At 34.3% G+C, this 15505-nt stretch overlaps 1 long non-coding RNA gene across 1 annotated transcript; it reads left to right on the top strand.

Annotated features, from left to right (window-relative positions):
* Nucleotides 1–10315: 10315 nt before the first annotated feature.
* LOC113237156 lies at nt 10316–14765 on the top strand. Its single transcript, XR_003311014.1, has 3 exons — nt 10316–10391; nt 10465–10543; nt 14742–14765. It is a non-coding gene; the product is annotated as an uncharacterized LOC113237156 (long non-coding RNA).
* The last annotated feature ends 740 nt before the right edge of the window (nt 14766–15505 follow it).

Raw genomic sequence — 15505 nt, 5'->3', positions numbered from 1 at the left:
CCCTTTCAACAGTAAAATCGTGGTATTATTCATTCCATCCCTTATAAGTGGTATGCATTAGTGAGATGGTCCAAAGTTAACCCAACCTATTACAATGTTATTGAGATGGGTGTCGCGGATTTTTACAATTTTAAAAAGTTACTTGATGGGAATAATTGGACAAAAAACTGTAACAAGCAAAAGATAAATTGGAATAAAATTAAGGAAGTTGAAGTTACTTCTAGTGATCCACATATACTAAAATATCGATACAGCTTCGAAAACGAAACTCCTTTGACTTTATTAATAACTAAATGTCTTATTCGTCTCGTAGAATTAATAATGAAACTCAAATTAATTTAGATCGGTGTTACGTAGTCTATTTGCCTATAACAATAGCAAAGTATAATGATTTGCAGAGTCTATGCCATGGGGGAATAATACCTCACGAATATCATAAGTATTATGAAAATTTACCAATCACAAGCAATATTATTAGCCAAGAAAATCCTGATCTTGATTCATCTAACGATTCTTAGATTTATTATCCTTTACATAATTTTCGTTTTTGTACTTAATTTTGGCTTAATTTTTTATAAAACTTTATTTTTGTTATAAAATGTTATGGTATTTTATTAACGTTTTTTAGTTCTTTAAAATATTACTGAAGTTATTTTGAGTTGTTTTTTCAATACGGTTAAATCAAAGCTTTAAAATAATATAATTATTATTATGACTGATTATGTGATAAAAGTTACACGATTGTTTTTGTTACCAAATGACAATTGGATAGGTTTTAAGTGAAGTTGATCATTATGCACGTTCCTAAAGATATTTAAGACTGATTAATTAAGTTGATTGTTGTACTTGTATTAAGAAGTTCTATGCTTTACGCTGGTATCGCCTGTAAACTTAGACGATTAAAGTTGATTTGAAAAATTTATCGGCTTAATTGTTGTTAATACTAAGTATTCTATTATATATTAATATTATATTATTTTTATAACCATCTCCTTTAACAAATCACGTTAACTGAACTATATTTATCACCAACAAACATAACATTGTAACACTTGATGGTCATTATTATGTTTTCTTACAACGCATAAAGTAGTAACCCGTTGTAACTTTAAGGTATACAAAACATTCACCAGGCATATCGTCGTAAGTCGTCGTATCTTAGCAATACGCCAGTTTCATCCCAGTGCATAAAGTCTTAAGTATGTAATTTTACCTTTTTTTACTAATTATATATTTTTTTATGTAAATAGGCATTAATTAATAAAGATATACTTAGATATAGATATACTTTGAATTTTAAGCCAGATAGGAACTAAATAATTATCATAAATTTTTAGTAATCATGTAAATTATCTTTAAATGCCCGTACTGAAAAGTTGTTATAATCTCGATACGCCCTTATGCGTGGGAGGGGTCGATCTGTTCAGGACGAGAACGCCTACATGTCGCTTGGAGCGTAAGGTTGTCACATGATTATTTTAATTGTACCTACAGGTTGTAAACATATTTTAGAATAATCTCAGTACAGAATACAAAAAAAACCCTACCTCAAAAGTCATTCATCCACTAGTTTGTAACCCTTAGAGGTGGAATTTTTTTTTCGAATTGAAATGGGACCACTACAGAGATACCCTCTTTCCAACAAAAAAACGGAGTTATCGCGTAACATACAAATTAAAAAAAAGATACAATGGAATAGAGAACCTTCTCCTTTTTTGGAGTCGGTAAAAATAAGGCATTTATCGCAGTATTCTCGTGCTAAATTGAAATAACCTTTGTGAGATGTAGTACTGACATGTTGATATTTTCATACCAGGATCGCGGATTTATTAAATCGCATCTCGATTATGGTATGTATGCTTATGAAATAGAAATTAAATACTAACGGCAGTCTTGTGTCAACAACCAATAACACGTCTACTATTTGATTTCTTTTTTACACACCGAGCGAACACTTCAATTTTATAATGAATAGTACGCGACCCGCGCTTCGAGTGCACCGCGAAATGATGCGAATGTTGCGTCCAAAGAAAGTACGCGACAGGCGCGCACACTACTAACGACGCACACACACACACCGCGCAAACGTAGTTTTGTATGGTGTTACTGCTTGCCTATTATGCTATGGTATAACTGTGAAGTTATGTTAGTTTACCACAAATGTAGTAAGCCTGTACCAAATACCGCACAAGATAATTGTCGCCTCAGACGATTTGCTTTGTTTAAACTAAGTAAACACGGGTGAATGCGTTTATTATCTTTATAGATAATGACAAAATGAATATGTCGGTGTTAGAGATCGTGCGTGGGTACGTGTATACATATGTGTAGACAGTATAATCTCAGTACAGAGTACTAAAAAAACGGACCTCAACAGTTCGTGGAATTACATCTATTTGCCAAGTTTCACACCCTTGGAAGTGGTATATTTTCTCCTTTCTGTGGAACCACTCCTGAGGTACCCTCTTTCCAACAAAAAAGAAACATCAAAGTTATCGCGTAACATATATACAAAATATATATATATATATATATATATATATGTGTGGTCGAATTGAGAACCTCCTCCTTTTTTGAAGTGATTAAAATACGACTTGCTATGGAGCACCCTGATCGAGTGAACACGAGACTTATTTGATTTATAATTCTTGTGCTACAAGGGACTAAGTAGAGTAATACTATAATACTCCAAACGCTGCATTTTTGCTGACAAGGTTCTGCGATATCACGTTGCTGAGTAAAGAAACCATATCCCTGTAAAATCAAACTGGCTATTAAATGTTGGTTTTATTTCCTTTAAAAAATCGACAAGTTTAATCATTTTTCTAATCGACTCAACATTGCAAATGAAAATATAATTTAGGATTGAAATCTCGTACAGTTTTAAAAACAAACCAACTTTACAAACCCCATGGACGGCTGACTGATCCTGTCCCGATTTTTTGAAAAGTAACTCTACAATGTAATTGGTCAATAATTACTGGGAACAAATTCGTTCCTAGCTTTAAAAATATTTAACTTCAAATTTCCATAAAAGTCTCCACTCCAAGTGGCATAAAAGGTACAATGTTGGAAATAGGCCAATGATACTAAATTATTATAGTAGCTTTTGAAAATTAATTGGTCCGTCTTGACCTAGGGCGCGTCAAGTTTCATATCGTTAATAAGGAACTCTATCTGGGTTTCATCCGGTGGGCGTATAAAAAGAATCATGCCGAAATACTTTGAATATGATTTTGGCGGCGTATATGTTTTTTTATGTTAGAGCTACTTGTCAAAGAGTTCGTCCAGGGAAGTACTGCCACCTTACTTCTTTCTGCCGCCAAGCAGTAATGTTAGCATTACTGTCTTCCGGTTTTGTAGGGTAAGAGTGCTGGTGAAATTACAGGCACATGGGACTTGTCAACGAATGTCTCAGGGTGACGGGCGCAGTGGCAGTGCCCCTCAGATCTTTGCGATTTGAAGCTCTGAGTGGCACTGCAACTGTTATGGACAGGCGAGTAGCTTACCATAAGGTGCACGACTTGTTCGTCCTGTCAATTGATATTATAAAAAAAATGTATGATATGTATGATTAGTAAATCAATTAATTTTTTTTCATTTTATTAGTTTCACCGATGAATGCTTTTGCTTTTCGGTGTTGGTAATGTTTCCTAGAATGGTTAAGTGACTGGCACATTGTGCGCTATCAACATCGGAGGTTGTATATGTTACAAATAGTAATAACGATATCATAATAGTATGTCGTGGGATTTTTATGAGATGATGGAAATGCATGTTGTACACAAAATTTGTTAAGAAACTAAATTAGTCTTGTTTCTTAACAAATTTTGTGATTGACAATGAGCTTGTTATACATGAGGTACATCGTCATTGTCACATCGCCGCACCGCAAATCATATTTATATATTATATTTGGAACTAAGAGAAACGCCTTTTAATTCAGATGCTTTTACTTCGGCACCATCTAGTCGTGTCTCGTATATGGTATATATTATACTGCAACTGATCGTCCGACCTGGTTTTACGTAACTTTTAGACTCCTGTAATGATCGTTCCAAGGGACTGGATTTTTTGGTTTACTGTACGTGACGACATTGCAAATGTAGTGAAATGTGGAATGAGTATTGTGATGTCAGATCGAGATAAATAAGTATCTTGTATCGCACAACTCAATGTCAGCCTCCTCGTTAATCTTAGGTGTGCGGAATACGACTATGGAAGGAAAAGAGTTGTAGTATTATGCTTAAAACTGAACACGTTCCATTACAAAATTTACCTTTCAATAACAAATACAAAAACAAACAAAAAAGGGTACAATAGGCGGCCTTACTGCTATATATCTCAAAGCCAAAGTTACATAATCTTATATCTTCCATGGCCAGCAGATTAAGCTTCGCTGCACACGCAGCCCGCAGAATGCGTGTGCTTACCGATGTTAGTACTGCTAGACTAGTTTACTTTAGGTACTTCCATAGTATAATGTCCTACGCGAGTCTCATGTGGGGAATAGCGGCAGACATTCAAACCATATTTGAATTGCGATTCGTTCTGTGTACCGTTTAGGTTCTCGGGTTTCTCTCGGAGAAAAGTTTAAGGAGATTGGTATCATGGCTGTAGAATCACAGTACATTTATTCAAATAGTTTATATGCCCGTAAAAATATACATAATTTCATTAAGAAAGAAGATATCCATAATATTAACCTTGGAGCTAAGTCCAAACTCATGGTACCACGATTTCGTTTAACCAGGTAAACGACACTTTTATGGGCAACTGTATACGTTTTTACAACAAAATTCCGGAACATATATTAAGATTATCATTTCCTAAATTTAAGAACTACATTAAAAGTATTTTGAATGAAAAGTTATATTACAAAATTAAATACTACGTGTTAGATAAAGATGTATGGAAAGACGACAAGGCTCTAGATTCCACACAAATTTGATTCAAAGTGTATTCCATAGCATTTTAAGTTTATTTGAAAAGACCAAACCCTAGAGTTTCTTGCTCGTTCTTCTCAGGGTCAGCGTAGTGAACGAGCAGTAGCTTAAATGTGACATTTTCAAGTGTAAATTTATTTTACCTATGGAATAAATGATCCCTTGACTTTAACTTTATTTCATCTTTTTGGTCATTCATTTAACTGTACTTCGTAATGCAGATTTCCCTGAGAGATAAAATAAGCAATAAACTCTATGAGTTTAATTTTTTTTTCTTCATTTCTTCCAGGAAACCTCGGGGTAACTGAATAAACTTAAAAATAAACAAACCTTATTAGAAAATGTTCAACGCTATACGTTTTCTGATTACTTACATGCTGTATGTTTATAGGGAAAGGAAATAATGTACTAAATAAGCTTACTTTCGAAGCGTAAAAACAATCTATTGCCTGATTATTAAATCATTGAAATAGGGGTTGTACTTATTAATTAGCACAGATTTTCAAAACCAGCATGATGGATTAGACCCATATTTCAACGTGGAAGGAGAATGACTTGGCTTAGATACTTGCTCCGATAACACAATGTCAAAACCATTTAGGAATCTAACAGATTAAAGTAGGGAAAACCACGATAATGAAAAACTGGAAGCCTTGGCTATAAAATAAAACCAAATTACAACAATAAAACATTACAATTTTTTGAAATTATGAAATGAACTGAAATCCATTGGCATTGGTTCTCGAGATTAAAAAATGGTGCTGCCGGCATAAGCTTATGTCAGGATGGACAGTAAAACACCTTAATGACTTCAAAACGGCGTAACGACTAAATCTAGTTTTTTTACGACTATAACCAACTAAATCCCGACCTTTTTTAATGTAATTAAATCTAAGCTAGGTGTTGTGGTTCTCGATATTGAGAAATAGTGCCGCGCTGGAATAAGCTTGTGCAAGGACAGTAAAACACCCTTATAACTTTTGAACGGCGGACCGACTAAATCTAGTTTTTTGCAACTAGAACCGATTAAATCAGCAAAAACAATCATCAAAAAGCTTAACATCATAATTTATAGAAGGCGTAAATATTTATTACCAAATAAATGTCTTTATTATTTTTAGCAATTTGGGATAATACCCTTCAACATTAAGCAAACCTCACCGTGAACTAAGGGTAGACACCATATTTTTTATTTAACTCCCTGTTAACCTAATTAGGACCTGATATCAACAAATTAAGGTAAATGGATTAACAGAAATGCTTAGACCAGGCCTGTGATTAATTTCAATTAAGCCGTGTTTGCACCCATTCCATGAAACTATGCCAAAAAATATTTTTTGCGACAGCACTAGAATGTTTTGCCTTAGATTGGAAATGAATCTAATTATGCCAGTGCCTTGTCTTGAACTTCTTAAAATCCGTTATTTGTATGCGTAATTAAATGTATAGGTAAAGGAACTTTAATAAATGGGATAATATTATTTGATCCTCAAAGAAATAATTAATCTATTATAAATGTGCACTTTTTGAAATAAACGATATTTGTTGTTTGATATACATATGTATATATTATCCATCGATATTAATTGAACTACAGATAAATTATAAATGAACTACATTCAAGGTAACACTATTATTATGTTTAAGCATACTAAATTAATATTTGCCAGTAAAAATAATACTTACTCAAAGACTTCAATCTATAGACAAGAATATTCACAGCAACTACATGTTCCAATCTGTCCCAAACAAAAAGCGGCGTGACTTCCGTCGCCACATATATATATATATATATATAGGGAGCCATGACGACGATCATGGGAATAAACGTTCGTCGTCTACATGTGGCTTGAGAAGGAGCCGCGTGCACCCGCGCGCGCCTCTCAGTAGGCTATGAAGGTAAGAATAGCATCATGATGGATTTCCCCGAGTAAAAAAAAAGGTTAGTACATGAAAAAGCAGCACGAGGAAGTGAACGTGACGCAGCAGCGGCCGGCGAGTGCCAAATCTAATTTGCGTGCGTTTCCGAACATGTTTTCAGGTCAAATTATAAAAAAAAAAGGTCAAATTATATTGTAATTAATATAATATTAGTGTACAAATATAATCATCATTTACTTCGTTTTAAAAATAAGTATATAAATTTTATTTTTGAATCTCATTTGTCTTAGATTTAAGGCCCAACATATAGCTATCAAAGTTAATTTATACAAATCAAACATTTTTTGCGTAGCTCAAAACAGATTAAAATATCCATTTTTTTTTTCATTTAGTAAGAAAGATTTAATTTATTTTATGTCTCAGGGAAAGAGAATCAATCATTAAAAAAGATGACCGTTTAGATTTTTTGCCTACTGGGTTTACAAATTTAAAATAATCATTTAAATACATGCCTTAATAAAATTATCGTCATAGTGTGTTGAGAGCATCGAGTACATAACCAACTAAAGCAAACTCGTGGCTAATTTTAAAGGTCTATTTGAACTGGTATTACGTTACTTGCAAAACCTATAACAAGATTACTCGAAAGATGTCTCGCTCTCTTCTCTTGTAAATTTCAGGGCGGTTTTAATTGAATATTCAAATCTAACACCTTCAAGAGATTGCCACGCCAACAAGCAAATATAGTCTGGTTAATAAAAGATGAGACTGAAAAGGCAACAAAAAAACCTTTATCGATGAAATTCGAAATTATTAATTATTAAGTAATTACTAGCAGATTATTTTAACAAGATTTTAAAACTAAATGATTTCGAAATGCATCGATAATGCTATTTAACAAATTTTCAAAAAGGTTCTGTTTCTGCTTTGACAGTATTGCTTTTGTTTAATTAAGCAGCAAGTATATAGAAAAGAGTAATTATAGCCCTGAAGCTACTGTTTTGTGGCTGTCACGGTACTATTTACGTAGCTGCAATTTACGCATTTCTTGGTTCTTTGCATCAATTTGTAGAATTTTAGTTAAAATATACTGTTGAGTTGAAATGTAATGTTCCCTTTTTGTGTTTAAATAAAAGAAACCCGAAAATTTTTACCGTTCATGTACGCAAACTTTTCATTGTCCTGATCACAACAGCAAAGTTTTGCAGGAAAATATTTTTTTTGTGTTAAAACAAATTTGAAAATGTTATATCAATATCATCCCGGAATATATCAAACCCAGAAACATGGATCGTGTTACATGGTGTAATAAGCGTAAACCGATTTCTGAATCGAAGTTTTGTCATACTTAAAAATGTATTGAATATTTTGAATGAAAGTAATTCAAGTTAACCTATTCTTAAACCATGGATATGCGTACCTACTATCTAACTATTTAACTCTTCACGTGTACTAAAACACTGGGGTTTTTTATTTTTTTTTATTTATTTACCCACAAATTTTATATTTTCTGAGATGATTATTAGCATTGCGTATTTTATAAATGATTTTATCCATTGTATATATGATATACGGGTAATTTTCAGGTTAGTTTTCTCTGCATTATTTCGGTGGCAACTTTTACTATTTAAGTATATTAACGTGAAATATAAAGTAATATTTCAGGTACACTCAAATATTAAATAATAATGAGAATATTCTAGAATATTTAAATAATAAAACTTGCCACTGAAATTAGGTCGAAATAGCTAACCTGAAAATTACCCACAACCGAAAAGACTGTTATGACGTAATTTGGTAAAGATTTAAAAAACCTTCATTATTTACTACCAACTCAATGTATGTATATTTATATGCATAAATCCGTGTTCTATAAAAAATGTAAATCTAAAAAAGACACATCCTTGATGAAAATAAGCAGACAAATTGTGTTCCTGTGTTTATACTCCCACACAACGGGAGTAGAACCCTTGTAAAATACAAATTGGGCCATTGTAAATAAATAAAAAAAGATTATCCAATTCTGTAACTAAAATGTTATCAACATTGATACAAAGGGAGAACATACATTAAAGGCTTAAATACGAAGCTAGGGCTATATTAAATTAACGAAATTTTGTCCTATCACCAGGTTGCCCAACATTTTGCAGCGTTATTTTCTTCCTTTGTACGACTATACTGGTTAGTTAACTTCTGTCGTCTGTTAATATTTTGTAGCTTTTGGCTTTTAATAGTTCCGCCAGCGCAGCTTCGGAGCCAACCTTTTCTTTGGGACGTGCTAATGTACCTACTACGCATGTGACGAACCATACTAGTGTCCCACTAAAACTCCGTGCTATGACAATCATACCATGTATACATGATATGCCACAGGGTTCGATTACAGCGGGATCATTAATAGTAGGTAAGGCCAATACATATAGGAATCCTATATCTGTGGTAAGGCCCGATGGATGGTCATATGTCAAAAGAAAGAATTTTTGGTTTTCCAGTTCTTTTATCCAAATTCCCTGTAGAAATATATTGACGTTAAATAATCACAGGCAGTGATTTTATTTACTGCCGTAATAAATATGAATTTCGGAACTTCATATAAACATTCTCGTTTTTTGTTAGAATTTACTAAACATTTTAAAAAAGCTTATAGGCATCGGTTTTTTCCTTTTGTAAAGAAAATTATTAAAATCGCAGCACACAATAATATACCTACATATATGTGAAATGAAGATATTTCTTCTTAACAATAAAATTCGGCTCGTGTACATAAAAACCAAAATTCTTCCTGTCTCCCTGCTCTTCACCCGCCGCTGCTCTTTCTTTTCTCACTCACTCATTCCTCTCCTTCAATTTTATCATTCACTCTTATCCTAACGTTAACATACATACATACATATATACATATACTTCACGCCTTTTTCCCATCGGGGCAGGCAGAGACAACAGTCTTCCACTTGCTACGGTCCTGACACACATCTTTTACCTCATCAACACGCATCAATGCTTTCATACACGCTCGTCGGTTAAGGGTACTCTTGACCTGGCCCTTCTTTAGGATGGCCGTTATACGTACATTCATAATTATGTTAAATCGAGTTTCACAACTACGTTCAATATAAAATACCATCCTACATACCACATACATTTGACATATCATCTTACAAGATTAGAATATCGTTGTCAACTGTTTAAAAAAATGAAACAAAAGCTCGTCTTTTCTTAACCAAACCTATTTGTCTAAAAAATAAACTCACCAAATTCAAGGAGTTCTTGTGCGATCAAACGCTAATCTCTTTCACAACTTACAAAATCGAAAACAATCGATCAACGTCTATCCCATAAATACGTTTTTGTGTATATAGATTATGCTCCGCAAATCACTGATGACCTCGTATGTGTCACTATACTAACTCATAATGACTGTATTACGTTACACCTATACATCATATGGTACGGCATAATGCGTGTTTATCGTTCCCATAATAAATAGTGCCCGAGTGATTGATACAAGTGGTCGTCTGGCCCCCGATAGATTAAATATAATTTGACCCAAAAATGTAAGACGAGGTTAGTTTTTGCCTTGTACCTTTGAGGTGAATTAACATAAATTTTCCATTATTAACGAACCCTGTAATTCCAGGAAACTCTAAATTTAGGTGGAAGTTGTTGACAAAGATCTACCGTGAAACTTAAACCGTCAGCGGATCGGATCGCTTTTGGTAACCATTTTTTTCTATACAGCGTTATCTAACCATTATATCGTATTTATTTAGGAAATATATAAAATATTGTAATCAATAACATTATATGTAGATGAAAGTGACTTTAATGATATACTTGGGTAATTTTCAGGTCAGATTTCTCTACCTAATTTCGGTGGCAATTTTTTTATTCCAATATTGTAAAATATTAGCATAAAATATTATTTCATATTCGAGTGTAGTAACCAGAAACATTATTCAATATTTCAATAAAATACTCCAGTATTTAAATAATAGAAATTGTCACCGAAATTGGGTAGACAAAGGTAATCTGAAAATTGCCCACTAAGGCGGTCAACACACTGCACCGCGCCCCGCGACGGTGCGCGGGACGCGTAATCACGCGCCCGGTAGCGGAGACGCAGATCTGCGTCACTCATCTGAAATAAACTCGACTCTTGTATGTATAAAAACCATAAAATCGCATAAATGTCAAACATTCATTAAATCCGGCCTCAGCCCTATCCATGAGCCGTGGAAATCCAAAAGTTCCAAAGCGTTGGGCAAATATTGTTGCTACCGGTCGCGTTTTCGCCTTAAATACGCGATTCCTAAGTAAAGAAGGATATTCCGGAGAAGTAAGAAGATACAATGGTTTTTTGGACATTTGAGTATAACTTAGTTATTTATCTACTCATATGTAAACAATATCGAGATCTTAGGTTTTCGCGATTGTTACACATAGGAAATGAAACTATTTTTCCGGATTTAAATCGCGTATATTTGTTTTTTCAAACAAACCGACGACTGGACTAGTCACTAGTAGACTGGAGTAGTTTGTTGTTTGTTGTTTGTTGGAAAAATAGTTTCATTTCCTACATGTGTAAACAAGTTTAAAAAATCAAAATTATTCATTTCAGCCTTTTTGCTCCCACTGCTGAGTATAGGCCTCGTCTCTATTGCGCCATTCTTTCCGGTCCCTTGAGAGTCGTGTCCAGTGGTTTCCAACTATGGCCTTAAAGTCATCAATCCATATGGCTGGTAGTCTGCCTCTAGGCCTTTTTGCGTCTCTTGGCCACCATTCAGTAACGGCTTTCGTCCATCTTCCATCGTCCCTTCTAGCCAAGTGCCACGCCCACTTCCACTTAAGCTTGGCTATCCTCGTACCCGCGTCTACTACCTTTGTGCGACGTTGAATGTCTACATTGGGTACGTGGTCCAACAGAGAAATTTCGAGCATGGCGCGCTCCATTGCCCTTTGTGTTACTTGAATCTTGTGCACGTGTTCTTTCGTGAGCGGCCATGTCTCGGAAGCATAAATAAGTACCTATAGGTAGGACACATTGGTTGAACACCTTGGTCTTCAGGCATTGAGGGATTCTAGACTTGAACACATCTTCCAACCTATTGAAGCCCATCCTAATTGAATTCGTCTCGTGGTACCTTTAAGCTGAGAAGCGGGGTCGCAGGATAGATAATGACTGAGATATATGTAGTCGCTCACTACCTCTATAGGGCAGTTGCTTATAGTATATTATATTTAGGACCCGCAAAGTTGGTCATAACCTTGGTTTTGGTCATGTTCATCCTTAGGCTCACCCTCATCGATGCTTGGTGCAGATCTTGCATGCTAGCATGCTTTGCAAGTGTTCGATACTTTAAGCTTAGAGGACCAAGTCGTCAGCGAAGTGCAGATGTGTTAAATTGCGGCCATCAATGTTTACTTCTATCTCGCCCCAGTCGAGTGTTTTCATAATATCCTCGAGCACAGTAGTGAATAGCTTGGGTGAGATAGTACTCTAAACATCTATTTTTTAATATTGTTTAACAAAATAGTATCGCCTTAACGAACACCTCGTCGGATTGGGACGAAATCGGTAAGTCTGTGCATTCGGACCTGGAGAGTTGCGTTTTTGTATAGCTCCCGAAGGATATCCACATACTTTTTGTCTATATTACAACGATGCAGGGAATGGAACATTGCTCAACGCTGTCAAAAGTCGTTTCGTAAACTACAACTAGTTATACTTATTTATAATATTACTAGTTACTTATCTCTTAAAACATACTTACCTCTATGTAAATGGCTATAAGTAGAAAACTTGCCAATTTGTAATCAATATTGCTAATAATTTATAATTTCCACTATTGTTCTAAATACCTTTCAGTGTTGAAACAATAGCGTAAAGCCTTGAAATCTGATCTTAGGAGACGCATTGTCTTACTTTAACTATTCAATGAATAAATAAGGAAATCGGTGAGTTAGTAATACCGTAATACAGTTATAATGTTGGTAAGAACAGTATCTCGAGAGTATTCATGGCCTGTGTGAATTCTAATGTAGTAATTTTCATGCAAAATGTCAAAGGTACCTATTTATGCATGAAGATAAGTAAATTTAGTTTGTAAGAAAGGAATCCCTCCGCACGACGTACCACACCTTTCCTGTACGTCTGGCTCACTCTGGGCTACAATTGATGAGTACCTTACGCCGATTGGCAAATACTTTCACCACGACAGTGTCAAGCATGCCATCGATACGATATAAGATGGTACTATTACTCTACTACCTACATATATGCGGAAACAGTGCTGTGTGTTAGATTTATAAATTCAAAAAACTGTTTAACTATGAGTTAGCAGTCAAGTTTTTTGTCTATGGTTCATCTATGATTTACGTTTACGATACTGTTTAAACGTTGTTGAAATAAAAAAAACTCATTAAATTCGCGTTGTTTATATCGCCATACCCCACATATATGTTTTATATACTGTTGAAACCGCCAAAATATTGTCTTTAACATCGTCTTAGGCTCAATGTATATTGCGGCGGAACGGAATGGAGGCAAATTTTTGATTGAAAGAATTGTGTAACGTACAAACTAGATACGAACCTAAATCTTCCACGGAATTCTCGCGCATGCTCGAAAATGCTGCCTAAGATTACCGTTGTTATTTTATAACCAAGCAAAACAGCTCACCGAATCGCGTACTCAATATCAACTTTCCTGAAACATAAGTTGACAAGTCTCATGTATTTTATATAGTCTCACATTTAGTAAATCCCCTCTTTTAAACTTATAATATTCCCATTTTGGTATTAGAACCGTTCACTTCACTGCTTTTTCTGGTGCAATAAAATTTAAGTTAGATACTGTGTTTCTCGATATTAGTGCCGCCAAAATCAGATTATCCTAGCGATAAAACACAATGCGGTACCTATCGACGAAATATATTTTTGCGACTAAAACGCCACTTTTTACCTGATTGATTATTTTAGAAACTCGATTATGGTGACCCTGTAGTAACGCACGCAAATAGTCGATTGCCACAACAGGATTCATATTGACTTTTTTCCATTTTCCATAAAAATCAAATTCAGTTTTATTGATTAGTAAGCAAACATATAAATACTGTGAACTTTGAAAAAGTTGGTTGAAAGGTTTTCGGGTATTGCTAATAACCTTTCTATAGTGGCGTACTAATAATCATAATAATAAGACATTTATTGTTAAGCACATTTACAATAAAAAATAAAGGTACAAAGGTAAAAGGTTAATAAACGGAATCTAGTACTAATGAAAAATATGGAACCTCAGCATTACATACTTCTTATCAGGTTCTTACCCTTCAAAACTAGAATTCAGTAATGCTTACATTACTGTTTGGCGGCAGAAATAGGTAGGGTGGAAATAAAAAAAAACAAGGCAGAAAACTTGAAGCATGCTTACTGTAAAAATTTGAAAATAGTAAAATACATTTGACACAAATCCCTAAGATAAATAACTTTTGAAATAATAAAAGACATAACACTCACGTACACGTATACAGAACTACACGCAATGTCTAACTCCATGAACTTGTTTACTTGTATTGTTTTTCTTTTCCTTTTTTTTAGAAATTAATTATTATTATGCCAATAACTATAATTATAATCTTATGTGCATTTGTTATTTTGGATATAGTTACGACCTAGTTTATAAGGAATAGATATAAGATTAAAGCCCTCGTAGCAATGACTCCCGCTCAATACCATAAGGGAGTAGGCAGAGGCTGAAAAACAGCGCTCCACGGTACGATCGCCGTTTCTATAAGCTGAGCCTATGCCTTTTGTCTCAATTTACTTTTACTGTTTTTACTTCTTTTCTATGTATATTTTTTTAATGTTATTCTGAGGTAAAATATGATTTATTCATTTATTTTATTTTTATTTTAGAAATATTTCCCAGGACGAGTACTCTTGACCACTACTTAGTACTGGAGAAGACGAAACGATAAAGATGGAACAAGTACGACCAGACGATGTCTCATCATTCAGGCCCCCTAAAGACATTCGGGTTGTATGAGCTCGACAGGCGAGGAAGTCCATTCCTTGATAAAATGCGTATTATAAAGGTATTATGCGTATTATCAATCAAGTAAGGATGCCAAAGATAATCGATCCTAGGAACCCCTTGATAAGGATTGACATATATTTTCTTTGAATTAGGAAATTCTAAGGTTTTCACTAATTAAGCTCAACGCTATCGAAGAATCATGAGGAAATAATTAATTGTTTCGCTTTGTGATACGCTTGTAACAGAGTTCTTTGATGAGCTGACTGGCTCAAAAGCCTTTTATTGTCAAGCATTCTTGCTTAGTAGATTGATGTTAATCAAGACTGATTAACATCATTCTATTTTGCAATACTTTTGCTAATAAAAATAACAAAATAAATAAGAAAGGTAAATGATGTTAAAAATTAATTCAATCTTTTTTGTGTTTGATGTAGTTTTTTTAAGAAGCACTAGTGAACTTAGGAGAGCGGTTGTTTCTAAATTCAGAGGTCGACGGTTTGAATCCCCGTGGCGGCATTTACCACACACTTTTTTTAGTTTTTTAGTTGAGCTTAATTAGAGAGTTAGGACTGAAGTGTTTTCTTTGCGCTATGACATGCGGTTCTTCAGAAACTTCAGTTCACAGGGCTCTCTCAACTCATTT

Source organism: Hyposmocoma kahamanoa, unplaced genomic scaffold, assembly GCF_003589595.1.
Source record: "Hyposmocoma kahamanoa isolate Upper Pololo Valley unplaced genomic scaffold, ASM358959v1 93, whole genome shotgun sequence".
Classification (NCBI taxonomy): domain Eukaryota; kingdom Metazoa; phylum Arthropoda; class Insecta; order Lepidoptera; family Cosmopterigidae; genus Hyposmocoma; species Hyposmocoma kahamanoa.
The sequence above is the reverse complement of the archived record's forward strand: the minus strand, read 5'-3'. Positions and strand labels throughout refer to the sequence as shown.